Source organism: Schistocerca cancellata, chromosome 3 (genome assembly GCF_023864275.1).
Source record: "Schistocerca cancellata isolate TAMUIC-IGC-003103 chromosome 3, iqSchCanc2.1, whole genome shotgun sequence".
NCBI lineage: Eukaryota > Metazoa > Arthropoda > Insecta > Orthoptera > Acrididae > Schistocerca > Schistocerca cancellata.
The window spans coordinates 763,722,647-763,745,405 of NC_064628.1; the positions used below are offsets into that span (position 1 = coordinate 763,722,647).

General features: G+C 44.6%; 2 protein-coding genes across 4 annotated transcripts in view; one reads left to right on the top strand and one right to left on the bottom strand.

Moving 5' to 3' along the window:
• The window catches only part of LOC126175789 (calcium uptake protein 3, mitochondrial-like), a 392,821-nt gene that overhangs the window by 184,041 nt on the left and 186,021 nt on the right, over positions 1-22,759 (bottom strand). The window contains exon 1 of one of the 3 annotated variants that reach the window (XM_049922766.1): positions 15,805-16,151. The exons of the other annotated variants lie outside the window; for them this stretch is intronic. The gene's annotated coding sequence lies outside the window, so the exon portion shown is untranslated. Of the gene's footprint in view, positions 1-15,804; positions 16,152-22,759 lie in introns of those variants that run through there. 3 annotated transcript variants of the gene reach the window in all.
• The window catches only part of LOC126176555 (GTP-binding protein Rhes), a 706,272-nt gene that overhangs the window by 43,577 nt on the left and 639,936 nt on the right, over positions 1-22,759 (top strand). The window lies entirely within an intron of this gene.

A 22,759-nucleotide genomic window follows, 5' to 3' on the forward strand; every position in this document is an offset into this window, starting at 1 on the left:
CAACTGGGCGAGTGCTAGGAGGTCTCTCTAGACCTGCCGTGTGGCGGCGCTCGGTCTGCAATCACCGATAGTGGCGACACGCGGGTCCGACGTATACTAACGGACCGCGGCCGATTTAAAGGCTACCACCTAGCAAATGTGGTGTCTGGCGGTGACACCACAATCAACTGCCGCTCGCAGCAGTCTGGTGGAATATGGGCAGCATGTCTTCAGGTAGAGACCGAACGCGTCCTTCGTAAACGTGTTCTTTTATATATCCCCGGAGACAAAAGTCACAAGCCTTCAGATCAGGTGATCTTGAAGGCCATGCAAGAAAACCTCTGCGATAACACGTTCGTGGAAGGCTGCATTAAGCAAATGTTTCTCTGGCTGAGCGACCTGAGGTGTTGCCCATCTTGCGTGAAAATAGTGGTTTGCACACAGTTGCATCTTCCAAAGCAGGAATCACATATTGTAGAAGGTGGTCTCGATAACCAGCAGGTGTCGCGGTACACCTGACCGGCTCCCTGGGTGCATTCTCTCCAAAGAAGAACAGAGAAAAAAAGGCACAAAGGCTCTTCGCGGAAACACATGGTTTAACAGTACCCTAAATTCGACATATCTGTGGATTCACTGCACCTGTAGTCTAAAAGTGTCTCGTCACTCCACAGAATACTTCATCAACTTCCACTCATGCCAGAAACCGAGAGCATATTCAAGACTATTGTTGTGGATCATGAGCTTTAAGTTGCTGCACCTCCTAGACCTTGTATGGGTATCAGTGTAAAATAGACCGCAAAACTTTCCGTAGTGATGGCCGTGGGATGGACAATTCTTGCGACACTACTCGAGCACTAGCAATACGCGAGGCACATGCTACACGGTCAGCAGCAACAGCGATCTCGTCAATAACTTCCACTGGGATATGATGTCTTCATCTTCCAGGTGCCACACCAAGCTCATCCATGTTTTCAAATTTCATTATCAACTTCTTTAAACCATTTAATGACTTCGGGCCTCTCCTCAGACTTTTCCGTCGGCGATACTCTCTCAACGCAGCACTGTAATTGCTCTCATTCACATAAAACTGTGCCGGCCGCGGTGGCCGTGCGGTTCTAGGCGCTGCAGTCCGGAACCGCGCGACTGCCACGGTCGCAGGTTCGAATCCTGCCCCGGGCATGGATGTGTGTGACGTCCTTAGGTTAGTTAGGTTTAAGTAGTTCTAAGTTCTAGGGGACAGATGACCTAAGGTGTTAAGTCCCATAGTGCTCAGAGCCATTTGAACCACATAAAACTGTTTCAATAACAGCGCACGGTCGCCACACTGTTCATTCACGTTATGGTTTAGCAGGCGACAGCGTAGATGGCACGCATATCGTCACACAGGGTACAGCGCTAGAGCTGCACCTGGTGGCTCCAATTTGAACTAATTTTTTAACAGCGTAAATCGGTTCAGCATTAACGCATTAGCATATCTAACAAGTTTCTCTGTCATACGATAATTGCTGTCCACACGGTTCTCCGTTGAGTAATTCCACTATAACCGCCCGGTACTAAATGCGACTTAACAACAGCCCATTCAGGTCAACAACGTTACGTCGTTTATACCACTTTTTCAGCAACTTATATTTTGCTTCCGTAAACCCATTATTTCTAATTCGAATCTGGCCGTAGTCAAGTTCACCTCCCATAGGTGGCATGTAAATAAGAAACATATAAAAATAAATGTGGTTGGTCTTGGCCGCAAATTTATCCAAGACCGGTTTTGATGTATCAGACAATGATCTCTGGCTTAACAGAATACAGAGAAAAGCTTTGCTTCTAAGCTGTTCTGACTGCAAGCAGTATGTACTGCATATGTACGACTGACGGAGAACATCCCATTAAAATCTCGTTACAATGAGTGACTCGTCAGACGTGCCATTAGCATATACTGTGTTATAAAAACTGCTGTTCATTCTCTGACGCTACTTTTTAAGGCAGAAGCATTCGCCCATCCGCTAGAAAGCGCATATATGTTTATCGTATCAAAGAACATTTAAAACAATATATATAAAAGAACTGTTATACCTAACTTAAAGGTGACATGTTTTTTAGCTACTGTAGACTTGCAGATGATTGGTTAATCATTGTAAACCGGTCACCACTGTATAAATTTGCAATATAGACTGATATTTTTTATAGAAAATTAAGATCGTGCACCCCCAAAATTGGGCTATATTCAGTTGTAGATAACCTCAACGTAACTTAATATTTCATTGCTAAAAGAGAGAAATAAGTGGCAGAAAAAATCGCATAAAGAGGAATTTGCGATACTAGTCGTCGGCTCTGACCTTTACAATGCAAACATGAAACATGCGCCGAACGTTGTAAACAATAAATGACCATGAACCGCTGGCGACCAATAAGATTCATTCTCTTTCCGAGTGGCAAGCCCAGAGATGCAATAATTTCTCTCCTGCAAGCTGCACTGTTGCCATACTTCACAACAATGCAATTTAGTTCACAGAACAAGCGTATTATTCATTCAATTATTGGCGTTATTTTCTTGTTGCCTTATTGATGTGAACGTCTACCTTTAAACATGTTAGTGCGATTTCCAAATAAATACGTCGGGTGATGGCAAGAACATGAAGTTCTTTACAAACAGGCGGGGGGGGGGGGGGGGGGGAATTATTTACGCACTTACAGCTTCTTCAAACGTGAATCTAAAAGTGGTGCTCCCATCGTTGACATTTCGAGGACACTAAAACGGACTTCAGAAGCATGTGTTGTAGGCAAGAGAACTGTACAACGAATTATAAATGAAAGTGTCACAGTTGTACAAAAGTCAGGAGAAGTTGGTTTCGTGTCACCTGAAAAGCGTCGAAATTGCACGGACCCTGGAACACAAAAGGATGGTTTTGACAAGGAATTTTTAAGGCACTCAGTCTTTGAAATGTATATGAATGGTGGGTATCCGACTTCACAAAAACTTGCTCAAATTATGAATGACAAAATTGGCTTCAAAGGAAGCACTTCATCAATGCAACGAATTTTTAAAACCATTGCTTTCAAATATGTTAAAAGTAATGACGGGACAAAATTTTTAAGAGGGTAAAGTGATATAAACGCAGCACGAGCCGCATTCCTGAGAAAGATGTACGAAAAATAGAAGGTAGTTCAGCAGCATATTTCCTGGATGAAATATGGGTGAATCAAAATCTTTCCAGGAAAAGCTGCTGGAAACTGAATGATGGTAGTGGCGGTTTTGACGTTCCCATAGGAAAAGGTTCTGGAATCAAAATGTGTGAATCAAATGTTCAAATGTAATGAACACAGAGTTTTGATTACGTGAATCCGCTACATCCGAAAACCATGTTTCGAATCAGAACTATTATGATCAGTGACATACAAATAATAAAAACTTCTTAGACAGAAAACGAATCGAGTAGCACAAAAACAAGCTTTACAGTTATAATGGACATCACGACGCACAGTGCGAACTACACAGCTATGATGGACACCACGACACACAGTGTGGACTAAACATAAATATTTGTCGTAAATCAACGTAAGAAAACACTTCAGCTGTAGTGGCGACTAAGATAGAAAAATTGTGTTAAAAACAACATAAACGACAAAATAATATTCCTTACGAAACAGAACAGATTATATTTTGTTCCTTATAAACACCAAAGACGTAAAACATAATTTTACACTTACCGAAAGGGAATGTAACAAATAGCACCATAAAGAACTGAAAAATCAAAATGCGCTCCCAGGAGTGACATCAGGGCAGCGATTATCAGTACGTCACAGGTCAAACTCAGGGATTAGCCCTGCAAATTCCTCTTGACCCAAAAATCATTACACAGTCTGGGGATCGAAACCCAGAGTATAGAATTTGTAATCTTTCTTTTATCCACAGCACGAAAGACACATTACTGCATTATTTAAAAGTAAAGTCTGTGGAAACATAAAATTAATCTTTTCATATTGCACAGCGCAGTCTTCAAACATCTAGTCTTCCAACGCCAGTAGTGGGGTCATGTTGCTACACTGCTACACAGGTAGCAGCCAGCTTCAGGAACGCCGCTTCTGGACTAAATTGTTGATATGTTGCTAGGCAATGAGACGTGTCCCAGGGCGGTGGTGGTGCAGCTGCTTGGCCAACAACTACTCAGTCTTCAACGATACTCTGTACGCAATACGTATCTGGTGTGTGTGCGGCAGAACTGTCAAGCGTCGGGAAGTCCAAACGATTTTTGTCCCCTTCAAATACGTATTTCCGACAGTTTTACAGCTCGCACACATTGCGAAAAGCATCCAAATTAACTCCAACATCTTAGGAATAACGCGCTTTGTCAATCAAACGGAGTTAGCAACCGAAGATCGCGATAGGAACTGAAAGTAACGACGCAGGTTTCGCACCCTTATTGCAACTAATCGTTCTCGACACATTCGCTAGATGGTGGCACTTAACGTTACAGTAACAAGTGCACTGTGGATACAAATTTAGCGTGACTTTACTACAGTCGTCAGAAATGACAATGACAGAAACAAACACATGGTGGTAATAATTTAGCTTTCCCTACTTGTTTGTTTTGCTTTAGGGCGCAGAAACAACTGGGGTCATACGGGCCCAAGTCAAAACTATAGAATAGGAAGACAGAGCGGAGTCACTTGCCCAACTGACATAAAAGAAGACAGTTAAAAATAGGGACGTGGAGAAACGGCTAAAAAAAAAGACACCATACAGAAACGGAGATCCACCACTAAAAACTATTTGCTTCGCCGGATATAAAGTAAAACGCGGTCGACAGCCCGCGCGCCATTTGCTAAAACGGCCAATAACTCAGACGGCAAACCCAAGCGGGAACGTAAATAGTTAAAATATGGGCAATCCGGCAGTATGTGGCGGACAGTTAAAACTTCGGTGCAATATGTATAAAGTGATGGTGTAGCGTCACTTGTCAAATGACGATGGCTAAAAAGGCAGTGCCCAATACGCAGCCCAGATAAAATGACCTCCCGGCGGGAGGCCCGAGAGGAGGTCGTCCAAGCCGCTGCGAGAGGCTTAATAGGCCGGAGCTTATTCCTGTGAAAGGAAAACCATTGGTGAAGCCATCTCCTGACAGATGGCAACACACACATCATCTGGGGGAATACAGAAACTAGTGGGCTGAGGTACGAGGATTGCAGACTTGGCAGCAGCCTCGTTTCCCGTCAGACCGACATGACCAGGAATCCCCAAAATCATCACAGTGGCTCCGCTAAGAGTGAGCAAGTGACTGTTTTCCTGGAACCGTTGCACTAAGAGATGGGTGGTGTACAGCGCACAGAGACTTTGAAGGGCGCTGAGTGAATCTGAGCAGAGGACTGAATGGAAAAATCTGTGTCTCCAGATGTACTCCGTGGCCTGATACAAGGCGAAGAGCTCGGCTGTAAATAGTGAGCAGTGTGCCGGAAGCGGATATCGAAAGACATGGGCACCAATGACGAAGGCACATCCGACACCAGGGTCAGCCCGAGAGCCGTCAGTGAACACAAAGGTACTATCGCCAAGTTCCATGCGAAGGTCGTGAAACTGAAGGCGATAGCGCGAGGCTGGAGTAGTGTCCTTAGGAAGCGAATGAAGGCCAAGGTTAACACGGGTCGCTTCACGAAGACAAGGTGGTAAAGGGTTCACACCCACCGGGAAAGTTGCAGGTAGTGTGAATGGCTTCAAATGGCTCTGAGCACTATGGGACTTAACTGCTGAGATCATCAGTCCCCTAGAACTTGGAACTACACTCCTGGAAATGGAAAAAGAACGCATTGACACCGGTGTGTCAGACCCACCATACTTGCTCCGGACACTGCGAGAGGGCTGTACAAGCAATGATCACACGCACGGCACAGCGGACACACCAGGAACCGCGGTGTTTGCCGTCGAATGGCGCTAGCTGCGCAGCATTTGTGCACCGCCGCCGTCAGTGTCAGCCAGTTTGCCGTGGCATACGGAGCTCCATCGCAGTCTTTAACACTGGTAGCATGCCGCGACAGCGTGGACGTGAACCGTATGTGCAGTTGACGGACTTTGAGCGAGGGCGTATAGTGGGCATGCGGGAGGCCGGGTGGACGTACCGCCGAATTGCTCAACACGTGGGGCGTGAGGTCTCCACAGTACATCGATGTTGTCGCCAGTGGTCGGCGGAAGGTGCACGTGCCCGTCGACCTGGGACCGGACCGCAGCGATGCACGGATGCACGCCAAGACCGTAGGATCCTACGCAGTGCCGTAGGGCACCGCACCGCCACTTCCCAGCAAATTAGGGACACTGTTGCTCCTGGGGTATCGGCGAGGACCATTCGCAACCGTCTCCATGAAGCTGGGCTACGGTCCCGCACACCGTTAGGCCGTCTTCCGCTCACCCCCCAACATCGTGCAGCCCGCCTCCAGTGGTGTCGCGACAGGCGTGAATGGAGGGACGAATGGAGACGTGTCGTCTTCAGCGATGAGAGTCGCTTCTGCCTTGGTGCCAATGATGGTCGTATGCGTGTTTGGCGCCGTGCAGGTGAGCGCCACAATCAGGACTGCATACGACCGAGGCACACAGGGCCAACATCCGGCATCATGGTGTGGGGAGCGATCTCCTACACTGGCCGTACACCACTGGTGATCGTCGAGGGGACACTGAATAGTGCACGGTACATCCAAACCGTCATCGAACCCATCGTTCTACCATTCCTAGACCGGCAAGGGAACTTGCTGTTCCAACAGGACAATGCACGTCCGCATGTATCCCGTGCCACCCAACGTGCTCTAGAAGGTGTAAGTCAACTACCCTGGCCAGCAAGATCTCCGGATCTGTCCCCCATTGAGCATGTTTGGGACTGGATGAAGCGTCGTCTCACGCGGTCTGCACGTCCAGCACGAACGCTGGTCCAACTGAGGCGCCAGGTGGAAATGGCATGGCAAGCCGTTCCACAGGACTACATCCAGCATCTCTACGATCGTCTCCATGGGAGAATAGCAGCCTGCATTGCTGCGAAAGGTGGATATACACTGTACTAGTGCCGACATTGTGCATGCTCTGTTGCCTGTGTCTATGTGCCTGTGGTTCTGTCAGTGTGATCATGTGATGTATCTGATCCCAGGAATGTGTCAATAAAGTTTCCCCTTCCTGGGACAATGAATTCACGGTGTTCTTATTTCAATTTCCAGGAGTGTACTTAAACCTAACTAACCTAAGGACATCACAGACACCATGCCCGAGGCAGGATTCGAACCTACGACCGTAGTGGTCGCGCGGTTCCAGACTGTTGCGCCTAGAGTCGCTCGGCCACCTCCGCCGGCCAGGTAGTGTGAAGTTAAGCCGCCGTAGCAAGTGCCGAAAGCGGATTCCAGGATCCCACTACGGGGGCTTTTCTTTCGTTAACGTATATTGCAGGCACAACTTCAATAAATAACATACGTACGCACATTTCGCTGTTCTTATTCCAAATCCTTTCACTACTTGAGAGCGCCAACAGAAGGCAAGTCGTTAGAACAATTAAACTTTGGGGAAACATTTGTAGGGACGTGCGGAAAAGAAATAACGAGTGAACCATTGAAAGAAACACGATTTGATTTCCATAAAAAGAGTGTAACATTTGTTAATTGCGTACCACTTTCACGTTCCAGGTTACAGCACTTTTCGAACGGTTCAAAAATGGTTCAAATGGCTCTGAGCACTATGCGACTTAACTTCTAAGGTCATCAGTCGCCTAGAACTTAGAACTAATTAAACCTAACTAACCTAAGGACATCACACACATCCATGCCCGAGGCAGGATTCGAACCTGCGACCGTAGCGGTCGCGCGGTTCCAGACTGTAGCGCCTTTAACCGCTTGGCCACCACGGCCGGCTTTTCGAACAGTTGACCAGGAAATGTTCAGCTGTAGTCACGCAGCTCATGCGAGATCGCACACTGCGCCCAGCATTTGCAGCCGTGGCAACAGTAAGTTCTTGAACAATTTGCTGTACAATCGGCTGTCGGCCTTTTCCAGGAGCGATTCCCGAACCCCTGAGCGGAAAGAGGACCTCTCCGTATTCCTTTAATGCGTCGATACTCGCTAAGAGCAGCAGTACTGTCGCTGTTGCTTTCATAAAACGGCTTTACTAGTAAAGCCCTGCTCAGCTTGTCCAGACCCATGTTGACTATCTGTAACTTAATGCACGCTGCTTGTATTTCGACCCTACATCGCCGTACCAGTACCGGAGCCTCATGGCAAGTCATCCTAAACCCTGCAGCGCACAGTCTGGACATCATTCCTATAAAGTTGGGTACGTTTATGGTAAATCGTTTATCGTCTACACTCGCCCAAGTAGCGGAAGTTAAACTATACCCACATTGTATTTTTAACACTATCAAAACAATAATATGTATCGATTAATGACGTATACTTGAGAGATGCAAAGAGATTCGAGAGTGAAAGAGCGTTGATTCCCCTTCGTTGTAAGGATCGGAACGAAAAAGCGATGCGGAGATTGCTAAAACTTTAAAATCAGCTAAATGGGTCTTCCAGAAGCTCGTAACAGCTGTACTCTGTAGTAACCACACTCCAAAACGTCTCCTCTATGCAGGCTAAGCGGCATTTCAGCTTTAGGCTCGATTCACACGGTGCGCAACGTCACCGCAACGTCACGTCAACGTCAGTTTGCCTGCCGGCCGGGGTCACGTGGTTGGCTAACTGCTTACGATTGGTTGTTACTTTTCTGTCTGTTCTGCGGCTGCTCGCATAGCACGAGTTTGATTCTGCTAGCAGTGTTCTCCACATCGAAAATATCTACTGAGCTTTTAGTTATAAAATGTTTTTATATAAATATGAACGACGAGAAGTTAATCGAACTTGTTCGCCAAAATGTGGAGTTGTATGACATGAGCTGCAAAAAATACAGCGACTCTTTGTTTAAAGAAGAAATATGGAAGAAAATTGGATTGGTTATCGGTCGCCCAGGTAAATAACGTTATGAATATTGTAGGCCTACTGCAGATTATATTTATTTTGTAAGTAATGTATGTAGATGTGTAACATCGCACCTGCATCTATTTATATATGTATGTACTCACGATTAGGAGGTGAAAACGCTTAGCAGATGTTGAGCCTTCCTGCTTTCCAATTTCACAATTATTCGCGAGTCGTGAAAGTTTATTTCGACCATGTTTATATGTAATACTTATCGTTCCGAAGCAAATATGAGTATTCTACGCCACAGTCATTTTGGCTAGTAGTTTCCTTATGCATAGTATTTATTTTCATAGTTTCTGGTACTGAGTCTCACTCAACATTTCGTATGGATACAGCTTATTTAAGTACAACTGCAGTAAAAAGTTCTATGTTCCACATTCATATACAGTGTGCAGGTGGTTCTCTGCAGTGCCAAAGTTTATGCAGGACGAACTGTAGCAGATTTAGATCTACATAACAAGGGGCCATAAATTGTGAATGTTTAGCCTATAGATCAATTTGTTGATAGTGTGCAGTATTACAATAAATAATCTGTTCTATAAAATACGTAAAGATACAGAACAGGAACCCTCAAAGGAATTGGTTATGCTGAAGCATCAGACTCACCTCAAACAAACCATTAGTTTTTCTCGTGGAGAAATTGCACGGCGCATGTTTGAGTCTGCTTTCTTGGTGCTGCTACTTATCAAAGACAGCAAATTAAAAAATTGCTGTCTCGACATTCGTAAATATTTATAAAATGACGTCTTCTCTTCTTCCAGCTCTCTATACAATGTGTGATATTCGCCTTCACACATTCTCTTCAAAATCATTTTCTTCACCCACGTTCGTTTTGATTGCCATGCCAATTTCCGCTCTCTTTTATCATCTAAAGCAATTGCAATCGTATCAAGTTCATCAAGACTAAATATAATGTCGGCCATCCTCTCTCGTGAACACTTCTGCGAGTTTCCAATAACGCGCCAAAACGTGGCTGAAGTTTTGCCGTCGCTTGTCGTTCCGTCCAATGTGAATGCAAGTGGATTTTTGACGGTGTGTGACGCCACTGACGTTGCCCACCGTGTGAATCGAGCCTTAAGGCTTGCAAGTACCTGTCTCAGAAACATCATTACGTTGGAATAATGTGCAACTAAATTAACGCGAGCAAGCTAACGGGCGACGGAAATACTGTAGGTCTCAGTTTTGTTAACATCGACGAATTTGTATCTCTGCGTTGTCAGCGTTTGCTCGACAGGTACGTGATGAGGTAATACTCGAAGGCCTATGCTTTTTAAGCGGGGTCTCGTACAATGTTTCCGCTTCACCGTTCTGGCGGTGCACGCCTCCGACTATTGTCTGGGTACCCTGGTACTAAACCAACAGTGTCACATTGTGCACGAAACATTGGTCCTGAAATAGTTTGGTAAAAAGGCACTTCAAACTAAACAAGTGGATGGTTCGATGAAGTGAACTGTACTCAGGAATTACATGGAGTATGTGCCGTTTATTTGAATATATATACATCAATAAAATTCATATACAGTGTATTTTTAACGTGTATGGAACACTTAAGAGACAAATTTAGATATCGCGCGCTTGGAACTCTCTTCTTTCCTTGAGCCACGCTTTACTCCATCACTTATTTCTCCTCGAAACATAAGCACCGATTTCTGTCTTTTCTGCTTCTGCATTCCGACTTCGTTTCCATCTCTAACATGATAGCTGCATTTTCGACTTCAGAGTAGTTGACAAAACCACCAGTTACGAAGAGCTGCCACTTACAGATACGCAGAGACACAAGAAGTAATGAAGTAAATTCAAACGGAATACTATTGTTCGATCCCTGAACGCTGCAGAGCGACTTCGCACTACAACACATCTCGGGAATTAGACGGATAGACACTGTGCAGCACACTGTTGCAAATCGTGACAGTTCTGTCTCGTGTGTCCTCGTGTTTTCACAGAGTGTGTGATCACGGGAAACCAAACAAAAAATACGCTCCCTCTTGGTATCCAGCGTCCATTATCGACCGCGTTTGGCTCGTCCTCCAATCTCGCTACGTAGCTCTACTGGCGTTAAGCTATTCAAGCAGATCACCATGACGTCACAGTTTAATGAAAATAGCTATACGCTAAACAAAGGACAATACTGAGATCTCTGTAAGACAGTCTTCATTCAGATGTCTGATGGGCTTCGGCTGTTCAATATAAAATGTCGAATCAAAAACACTTTCATCCGTCTATATTTCCATTTCACTTTCCTGGTGTGACCAGTTTCGGTGCTCCAGTACGCCATTTTCAGTTCCCTAACTGGCGTTTAGGACGAATCCAACCTCATCTGGAGTCAAAATAGGGGCAGCATGTAGTAACTGGTATCCGCAAACTTCGATCATGCAAAAATTCGTGAAAATTACATTTAAATTCACCCCATGATTAAATCGATGTTTTTATTGAAGTTTGCATTACTATGTACAGGACACGCCCAAAGAAAGAGTTATTTTACTTTATCGGTAAAGTTTAAGAGAGGGTCTTAGTCCCCTAGAACTTAGAACTACTTAAACCTAACTAACCTAAGGACATCACACAACACCCAGTCATCACGAGGCAGAGAAAATCCCTGACCCCGCTTCCACCCTTAAACAGTCTAGTACATGTTCGTTATACCTATCATTAGCAATTACAGCAAGTTATGATGGTGAAATCCTGATTCGTTTAGGATGGCTTAACAATTTTTTTTTATTTTAATCGCGGGGAGTATTACGTATTTAGTTAACAACTTACTAGATGCTAGGGCGCAACTGAACCTATGTCGAAGAAAAACACTTGACAATGGCAAAAACGCACAAAATCTCAATATATTTTTATTGTATATTCGGATACCACGCCAAAAATAATACAGTTTACTCAGATCATTGTTTCGCATTCTTGGTAGATGGCACTGCAATAGCGAAATATCAAATGTACCTATTTTTGCAGTTAAACGACGCATTTTTGCAGGTAAACGACGCATTTGGCTGTACATTTCATTTACGATGTAAATGTAAAAATGGTGTGAGTACACCGTAAGTAATTTTCGACTTGGAATTCGAATATGCAATAAAAATGGAGAGTCGGGAGGGAGGGTGGCGGCGGCGGGGGGTGGGGGGGTGGTGAGGGAAGGGGGGGAGGAGTGGTTAAGATTTTAGCATTTGTCCCCTTTCTTTTAACTTTTCACCTAGACTTTTTTTTTTGTACGATGCGTCGTTTTCGAGATATTTAGTGGCCTAAGTTGAAACACACTGTATACACATGATGTCCCAGGAGGAATGATCAATGCCCAGGCATATGACAGGAACGATAACTCGAAGCAAAAACATCAAGTAAACACGGGCTCTAAAATGCATATCTTAAGCGCTATGAGTAGTAGTTGATCTTTGCTAATATGAAACACGACTCTCACTGAACAAGAGCTCATTGCTCTTAAGGCGAGCGTTTCTGAGCCAATGTCTGCTATATGTTTTTGGTTGAAAAGATCACTCCTCTCATATCCCAGTATATTGGCCATTCCTCCTGGGCCACCCTGTGTATACCACATGACTCTGCAGGTAAGTAAGCAGAACATAATGAAAAATGAAACTATCACCTTCCAAGGTAACAGGCCTCGGGCTACGCTACAGATCAGTCCGTCCCCAATACCTCGGTTCCGCCTTTGATACGAAACCGTTAGTATATTACACTGTTTCAACACAAGTGGTGCAAAAACGCTGTTTACGTCAACAAACTCAGATTGGCAGAGAAAGCAGAAAATTAAGAAAGGCCTTCCTTACAATGCGAGTATTTCTTATCATTTTGTCGCATAACCAAGATTAGCATATGTCGTCAAATTATTAATTTTGAAGGAAATGCCGCCCACTAAATACGATTAGTACGTTAACAGGTGTTCATACGCCTCCAACTTAAGAAAGAGGCGCATTGGCACCAGGTAAACTATACGTGAACAAGCACAGTGTGTGGACGGCTCTTAAGTTTAGTTACTTAACCCACTATGTTACAACATGCTGCCAAGAATGTAAGGGAGTCAGTTTCAAAAGAATGGACAATTACTCACTGATCGACAGGCAAGCTGAAATCAATGGAAACGATTATGTTTTAATCAACTTTGTGCATAACAAAGCTTAGAACATGCTGTCTCAACGAAGCCATGTGTTCAGATTTGACACATTGTCTCACAGACGCGCTAGAGACGACATATCTACAGCTGAGGGTATATTATTTCATGTTGGTGGATCTAGACTTCCTAAAATGCTAGAAAGTATTTTTGATGGTGATTAACAGGACGGCGACAGTCCTTGCCGTGATAAACAGGAAGGCTGGAGATAAAGTCACTTCCTGGTTCCGCAACCAGCCGGTAGCAGAGACTATGTTGCTACCGAGTGCACGTTAAATTGGTTACAGCCGGTTGTTAACACGTGGCGCTGAGCCGGGCTAGTGAATGGAAGTTATTACGGAACGGGGTTACGAGCCAGCCCACACCTGTGAACGTTAAGTGATCGTAAAGCTAATCCACGGGTAAGCTAACGCTACCGTACCGACCTATATAAAGTCAATGAACCTTCAATAGCAGTCTAGTACAGTCATAACGCTTTAGGAGGTTGTGGGCGAACTTCAGCTGTTAATGGAAGAAAGTAATGTAGCCGCACCAGGCCACTGAGTTCTGACATCTCACCTAGTACCTGTTCCATGATTAATAGTCCGCGATACAATCGATTTACTGTTATAGTCTTTGTTCCTGTAACACATTCGTTGTCTACGTAGACGATTGCGATCGATAGCGACGAAATTACACTTCACATTACAACCAAGTCTACGATTCAAACAAATGCACTTACAGAAACATTTAAGATTTGGTTAAATGAACATCCGCAACTGAGTTTCACCTTAGAATCAGATAATACACCGCTTCAGCTCTAAATATTTCTACATTCATGACCGGTTTTGGGAGGATTTGAAGATTGGCTTATAATAGTCCGAAACCGGCCTTGATTGAAACAGTAAAACTATTTACAACTGAAGTTGTTTATTACCTGATGCTACGACAAATATTTAAACTGAAAAAAACACATTTTTCAATTCTTAAACCAATTCAGTATCCACATATGCACTTCGAAACACTGCAGACCTTAGGTGGGGGAAGGGGGTGGGGATAAGTGTAAGAAAACATATTTTGCATATTTTCGTTCAATTATTTATGCTATAATATTATGGGTTCACATCTCTAAGAAAATAAGTTTTCAGTGTTTGGAAACGTGTTGTGAGAATAAGATGTGCTCATCCACGGTCGTCTTTTGGATATCTGTGTATGAAGTTAGGCATTTTGACTACTACCTTACGGGAAACGAGTTCCCTCATGAAGTTTGCTGTAAGTAACCGACTACAGTTCGAGTAAAAACAATATGAAACTTAAGCTAGTGCTAGACAGGTTGCTACATGGACGACAACTGACAATACACGAGAGAGTGAGAGGGGGGGGGGGGGAGAGAGAGAGAGAGAGAGAGAGAGAGAGAGAGAGAGAGAGAGAGAGAGAGAGAGAGAGAGAGAGGGGGGGGGGGGGCGAGGGGCGGAGGAGAGACGGCAATTGTGAATGTTTATTTTTCAGTAATACTGATCCTCCGATTTCATAGGTATGCTTTGACCAGTGATGGATGTTAACGACTTACCGAATTCCAATATGCGTCATTATCAGAATTACTATTACTACTGTTATGACATCACATTCATTGACTTCTCCATTTCAAAACCAAACTGTCATCTTACATCCTAATCTAAGCCTTAGGCTGCGCTTCAGATCAGTATTACTACAACTCCAAAAAGTATAACAGAAGGAAAACAAATACTGTCAATGTTGTATCTCTGATTGCGCACTACGACGTCACGGCGTGAAAGTCTATGTGCACGTCAATTCACGCTTTCCATACCACTTCGTCAACTCATAATCAAACGGCCATTTGTCATCCTAACATAGACCTCTGATTGCACTGCAAATAAGTATTCCACTACAACTATGATTTCGTATTCACATTCGGTGGCTTCGCCAAATCACAGTTAGACTGTCACCTTTCAACCTAACCTAGACCTCGGGCCACAACTACATTGCAAAAAAATAATAGAGGCAAAAAAAAGAATATTGTCAGTCTTCTGCATCATCTTGTTTGTACATGTCACATCACGTCACGGGTCAAAGCCAACGTTCTTTAACGGTAGGTTCAACCAATCCCTTTCGCTATGGAAAACTGACCAGATTACACTACACAAACAACAACAACAACAACAACAGACCAACGGCTGCGTAGAAGTTTACTTTTAAACGTGGGAGTTAGAGCCGGTTTCCAGATGATTCGCGAAGCAAAATGTGGATGTAAAGGAATGTTTGATAGGAGCGACTGTTTTGCTCAGTGACCAACGAAACCTGCAATGCCGTAAATAAAATGGCAACTATAACGTGGTGTTATTGGCGACTCTTTCAAACGGGCTAAGCTAAACATCAGTCAATCACCACAACCAGGTTTTCCGTAATATGACAATCGCTGGCTTCGCCTCCTCACAACCAAACTGTCACCTTCCAATCTAACCAGTACTTCAGGCTAAGTTACAACTCAAATCTCACTCTCACTAAAACCATTTTTTTTTCTTTGCTTACATATTCGTTTGGCTGTCACAGCTAACAACAAAAATGTGAATATGTGCAGCAAAAGGTGACGGGACAGCAGCCATTAACATTACGTCATTGGTCAAGGCCGACGACTCGTACAGAACATTCCTCTTGACCCCAAAACATCAGCAAATAGTGGGTGGATGCAGTTTACTTTCAACACATGAGTATGTAATTTTTACCTTTGTACGCCTTGGAAATCGATGTTGTCCCCCTCAGGCGCAGTGTTGGTTGTATTTCCAGCTGCTGGTGAGGAGCACAAATTGCGAACACCCAGACACTAGTGAAACCACTGGCGTGTTCCGCGCTGCACACCGCTTGCGGTATGTATCCGACGCTCCCTTCCGCCTCGGTGCAAATAGCGCTAAGGAGCTCAGACAGGGGGCCGACCCGCACGCCCGCCCTCTCACCGGGTAAACACGGACGCTCACACACACGCCACGAGCACAGACACTTGTTGCGACCAGCAGCTCGCGACCGCGCCGCAACACAGCGACTAGCGGCCGGCGACCACAGCGCGCGCCTTGACGCAATCCGTTCGGGAAGCCTGCCGGCTGTGCGGTTTATCAGCCAAGGCCGCACACGCGGCAGTTACGACACGCGCAGCGGTCCAATGGGGCCGCGGCGCGCGAGTTCGAGGCAAGGGCGTCGGCACGACCTCGCCAACTGCGATGCTACGCGCGGTCGGTCCGGCAGGATGCAGAGATAAGCGCGCTGTCCAGAACGCCGTGCACAGGGGAAGAGATTCGCTTTCAAAAACTACCGCCTCTTTGACCCTGTCATCTTAATATGATTATGCGTCTGTTCAGCAAAAGCTCGAACGAAACTGTTTCACGTGGCTGTGCAGTTGGCCGCCCGCCTGACGTCACAGAGAAGCATGCGTCGCTCGTGAAAAAAACTCTGAGTACGAATTTTGGCTACAGTGCAATGAAAGACAGCGTAGAAACCGACAGACGGAATAGTAGGTTCAAACACAAGCAATTTTAACAACAACGCCAGCTACAATGATGTTACAGGAACGATAAAACCAACTCTGTAAAAACTAAACTCCGCAAAACTAAACTCCGCCCGAACAGGCCATGAAGGCCTAACGGTATCGACCGGCCACCGTGTCATCCTCAGCCCGAAGTCGTCACTGGATGCCGATACGGAGGGACATGTCGTCAGCACACCGCCCTCCCGACCGTATACTCTATCAGTATACGAAACCGGATTCTCTCCTCCATAATGAAGTCTAATCTCCACATTTGAGCTCCAACTTCTTCCACTAGATGGAGAACACGTTTGTTCCAGTCTTCAAAAAATGGTTCAAATGGCTCTGAGCACTATGGGACTTAACTTTTGAGGTCATCAGTCCCCTAGAAATTACAGCTACTTAAACCTAACTAGCCTAAGGACATCACATACATCCATGCCCGAGGCAGGATTCGAACCTGCGACCGTAGCGGTCGCGCGGTTCCAGACTGTAGCGCCTAGAAACGCTCGGCCACCTCGGCCGGCTCCAGTCCTCCACAGCCAATGTTCTTACTGCTTGTTCTGGTAGTTCTTTAACTTCCTACATGTTGTATGTCCTGTTTTTTGCTGCAACACTTCAAAACATTTCCGTTGATTGTGGTCCAAACTAACTCGACAGCATGTAATTCGCAGTGAAACGAAGGAATTCGAACAACAGTGTTCCATGTATTTTAAGCCATTTCATCCACCGCATATTCATTGTCTGCCACCCTGTTTCCTTTAACGATTTCTAGTAGTACTTACTTCATGATACTGTCTTGCGATAGTTTTAGCCATTCCGACATATCTTGCTTATTTGAATGTGCATCAGGAACTTTTTCTTTTCGACGAGAATAGTACGGTGCGTTATCAAGAAAAAAACTGCGTTTTCCTAAAGCCGAGAAAGAACTTCTTGAAACCACTTCTCGAACGCGTCGGCGCACATCTCCTCATAATAATGTCCCCTCTTCTTGGATTCGAAGCTTCTCAACAGCATTCGACGAATCCTGCCTTGTTCCCAGTGCGTGTGATAATCAGGCGTTCTCCTTTATCCGGTGGGCCCTTGTTTCCCGTGGCTAAACAAAACAAAAACGCTTGTTTAGAGAATTTTATGGCGTTATCTACACATACATTACTTCTTGTATGTGTACATTCAACTATGTCTCGTCCAAATAGTAAATGGATCTTTTTTTATCTCTCAACAATTTAATGGTTCGTACATAAAACAGCGTCCATAAAATGATGTCACCGCTGTCTTTTAGCAAGCTATCGCTTCCACTCCGAACATTTTAAATTAATTTCTTTTAACAATGCAGTATGTCGCTATAATGATATAACAATACAGTATATCGATATAATGAGCAATCAGTTTTATGCAAGTGGTTGCTGGTTATTTCGATATACATACAGCTACAGTTGCTACAGATGGATAAATATTTCTTTTAATAACTTGTAAAATGTAGTTCTCCAACTGCCCAGATCTGCATCTACGTTCAGGGCAGCAAGCACTTTGTCAATTGTTGGCAATTCGTTACGAAAAGAATATGTACTTTCCTTCGTATCGTACTTCTAGGAAGCCTGTGTATTTCATTAGCATCGTTGTGTGTGTCAGCCTGTGTATTTCATTAGCATCCGTTGTGTGTGTGTGTGTGTGTGTGTGTGTGTGTGTGAGAGAGAGAGAGAGAGAGAGAGAGAGAGAGAGAGAGAGAGAGAGAGAGAGAGCGCCCTTTGGTGATACCTTCTTTATTTCTTTTTTAATTTTTTGCAATACTTACACTGCAAATAAATAGAAGTAATGCTCAGTACATTTTATTTATTAATATTTTCATAAATGGCATGAAAAGGAAAGGCAAAGGAAAATTTCGGAATTCAAATAAATTTCCAGAAATGGAGTGTAAGTCGTACACGAGAACTTCGTACATAAAATTAGATACTTTTATTATTTTACAGTTGATTATATGCCTATACACGTGCGGCGTGATATTCATCGTGAAAATAGAGAAATAATTAATTTGCTGGACATCTGACACATGTTACAAATGGCGCATTCTTACAAAAAATGGTTCAAATGGCTCTGAGCACTATGGGACTCAACTGCTGAGGTCATTAGTCCCCTACAACTTAGAACTAGTTAAACCTAACTAACTTAAGGACATCACAAACATCCATGCCCGAGGCAGGATTCGAACCTGCGACCGTAGCGGTCTTGCGGTTCCAGACTGCAGCGCCTTTAACCGCACGGCCACTTCGGCCGGCGCATTCTTACAATTACATGGTTGTTTTAAATAATCGACTTTATTTACATTCATAAGCCATCGCACAGTTTGGCAGCATACCGAGCGTAACACACCTCGCCGCCAAATATCAGCGAGGATAGCTGGTGTTGTACAGTGGAATGTATTTTGATGAAGTCTTCCAGGAATGTGATTCCTTTTTCTCTGTCAGCGAGATAAGAGCAGTATTCTTTCCCCTCCGCCAATCGCGGCCCGAAAGCTACGCTAACATTAATTGCTCATGTCTCGTCAGATCCCCTCCAAAAATGCTATTTTTTCCAAACCTTGATATCATGAGGGACTAATGTGTTTCCAGCAGGACCAGTCTCCTATACACATGAATGCGATGGTGGAGGAGTCGTCTGCAGAACAGAATGAAAGTTCTCTTCTCGACTGGCCTCCTTCTGCACCAGACCTAAACCCCATTCGTATGGGCAGACAAAACGGACCAAGCGAGAAAACTGACCCCGAGCCTTTTATGACCTTTAGAACGTCAGCCTGTCTGACAGGGAGGAGGTGGTAGATGTCGAGTGGGAATGTCGAGTGCAGTCAGTGGTTGAAATTGAAGGCCTTTGGACGGGATATTAAGTGGTAAAGAAGCAACATGCTGTGTGCTTTTGAGGGCCGAAAATGCGAGTACCTATCTTAATAAGAACAGTGAGCCGTGAACCGTGGAGCAAATTAACGGAGTAATACAAAACGAGATGTGCTAACAGGGGGACCACGCTTACTTGTCCAAATTGATGGGAGATGCACGGCTCGGCCAGAAATGAAAGTGACGGAAGTGGAAGCTCATATTTGGCCATATTGGCATGAAGATAAATAGCTGCAGTTATGGCCTCAACGTGCGGTGATGTATGCTCTATTACGTCCATTGCATCAATCCGAGGGAGTACGCCAACGGGCACATTAAGTTTGCCTTACACATATACAGGGTGTTACAAAAAGGTACGGCCAAACTTTCAGCAAACATTCCTCACACACAAAGAAAGAAAATATGTTATGTGGACATGTGTCCGGAAACGCTTACTTTCCATGTTAGAGCTCATTTTGTTACTTCTCTTCAAATCACATTAATCATGGAATGGAAACACACAGCAACAGAACGTACCAGCGTGACTTCAAACACTTTGTTACAGGAAATGTTCAAAATGTCCTCCGTTAGCGAGGATACATGCATCCACCCTCCGTCGCATGGAATCCCTGATGCGCTGATGCAGCCCTGGAGAATGGCGTATTGTATCACAGCCGTCCACAATACGAGCACGAAGAGTCTCTACATTTGTTACCGGGGTTGCGTAGACAAGAGCTTTCAAATGCCCCCATAAATGAAAGTCAAGACGGCTGAGGTCAGGAGAGCGTGGATGCCATGGAATTGGTCCGCCTCTACCAATCCATCGGTCACCGAATCTGTTGATGAGAAGCGTACGAACACTTCGACTGAAATGTGCAGGAGCTCCATCGTGCATGAACCACATGTTGTGTCGTACTTGTAAAGGCACATGTTCTAGCAGCACAGGTAGAGTATCCCGTATGAAATCATGATAACGTGCTCCATTGGGCGTAGGTGAAAGAACATGGGGCCCAATCAAGACATCACCAACAATGCCTGCCCAAACGTTCACAGAAAATCTGTGTTGATGACGTCATTTCACAACTGCGTGCGGATTCTCGTCAGCCCATACATGTTGATTGTGAAAATTTACAATTTGATCACGTTGGAATGAAGCCTCATCCGTAAAGAGAACATTTGCACTGAAATGAGGATTGACACATTGTTGGATGAACCATTCGCAGAAGTGTACCCGTGAAGGCCAATCAGCTGCTGATAGTGCCTGCACACGCTGTACACGGTGCGGAAACAACTGGTTCTCCCGTAGCACTCTCGATACAGTGACGTGGTCAACGTTACCTTGTACAGCAGCAACTTCTCTGACGCTGACATTAGGGTTATCGTCAACTGCACGAAGAATTGCCTCGTCCATTGCAGGTGTCCTCGTCGTTCTAGGTCTTCCCCAGTCGCGAATCATAGGCTGGAATGTTCCGTGCTCCCTAAGACGCCGATCAATTGCTTCGAACGTCTTCCTGTCGCGACACCTTCGTTCTGGAAATCTGTCTCGATACAAACGTACCGCGCCACGGCTATTTCCCCGTGCTAATCCATACATCAAATGGGCATCTGCCTACTCCGCATTTGTAAACATTGCACTGACTGCAAAACCACGTTCGTGATGAACACTAACCTGTTGATGCTACGTACTGACGTGCTTTATGCTAGTACTGTAGAGCAATGAGTCGCATGTCAACACAAGCACCGAAGTCAACATTACCTTCCTTTAATTGGGCCAACTGGCGGTGAATCGAGGAAGTACAGTACATACTGACTAAACTAAAATGAGCTCTAACATGGAAATTAAGCGTTTCCGGACACATGTCCACATAACATCTTTTCTTTATTTGTGTGTGAGGAATGTTTCCTGAAAGTTTGGCCGTACCTTTTTGTAACACCCGCGTTGGCGGTAAATTGGCTGATGTAGTCAATATGCGTCAATTGTATTGGCGATGCCTTACTTGGCCTCACTTTGAAGGCGTAAGTTAACGGCCTGTGGTCCTTAAAGATACTGAAATGGCAACCTTCCAAAGAATACGTGGATTATTTTTATTGCAGCGTAGGCTGCGTACAGCTCACTTTCGTACGTCGCCTACTTCTGTTATGAGGGTGACAGCCTCTGGCTGAAGAAACCAAGCGGTTGCCAACGCTGGTTTATTCTCTGCCCCAACACTTCTCCAACTGTGTTAGTAGAAGCATTGATCATTAATACTAACGACGCTTTTCCTACAGGGTGTGATAGCAGAGCTGCGTCCGCTATTGTTCATGCTGTTTTGATAGCATTGAAAGCGGAGTCTGTCGCGCGTGTCCATTGCAGTCTGTCGTTTGGCCTATGACTACCCTGGTGTTACTATCGATGTTTGATGTGACACAAGTCACTGGTAGAAATTTATTACACCAATATAATGCCGCAATTGCCGAATTGTAACTGGACGCAGGTATGCATGTATGGCCTACACCTTATCTTGCGGTGGTCGGATGCCACTTGCATTCACTGTGTAGCCAAAAACCTGAACTTCCTTGACGGCGAAAATACATTTTGATGGGTTCGCTATTAGTCTTTGTGCACGCAAACGTTCAAACACTTCGTCAAATGCTGCATATGTTCCGCTTCAGAGGCAGGCACAACGAGCACATCGTCTATACAGGGTGAGGCAGCGATGTCATAACACCCCTTGTATCTCCCCAACCGTAATAGATACAAAGATGCCGTTTGAACAGTGAATTGCAGGGACAAGGGCTATTTGAATACATCACGTTTCATGTTTGTGCTATTTTTTATTACAAAGATATGACGCCATCTTTGGTTTTCTTAAATGGAACCCTATGTTAAATTCTAGCGTAACATGATGAGCTTAAAAAGACGGTTTCAAATATGTGTACATCATAATATTTAATTGAATAGTTATTGAGACACAGATATGTTCTCGTATCGTGTTCGTCCTTTGAAGCGGCGTTGTCCAGTGCGACCTTCCCTGTTGTGTAGAGTACATGGTAAACGTCGCGAGTCCGTCCTCACACAAACACACCCATTTACCCGACAATAATAATACATACTGCGATATTTCGCGCGAAAATTAACTGATAATGTCGCGCAAATATTATTTAGTTATTTGACAACTGCGATACCAAAACAGTAGACAACATACAGTATTAAAATACTACAAGATGTTAATACATTTTAAGTAACAGAAATACAAATGTAAATGAGGAGGCCCATATTGGTCACGATTATTTCATACGCATTTGTTTCGCATTTGA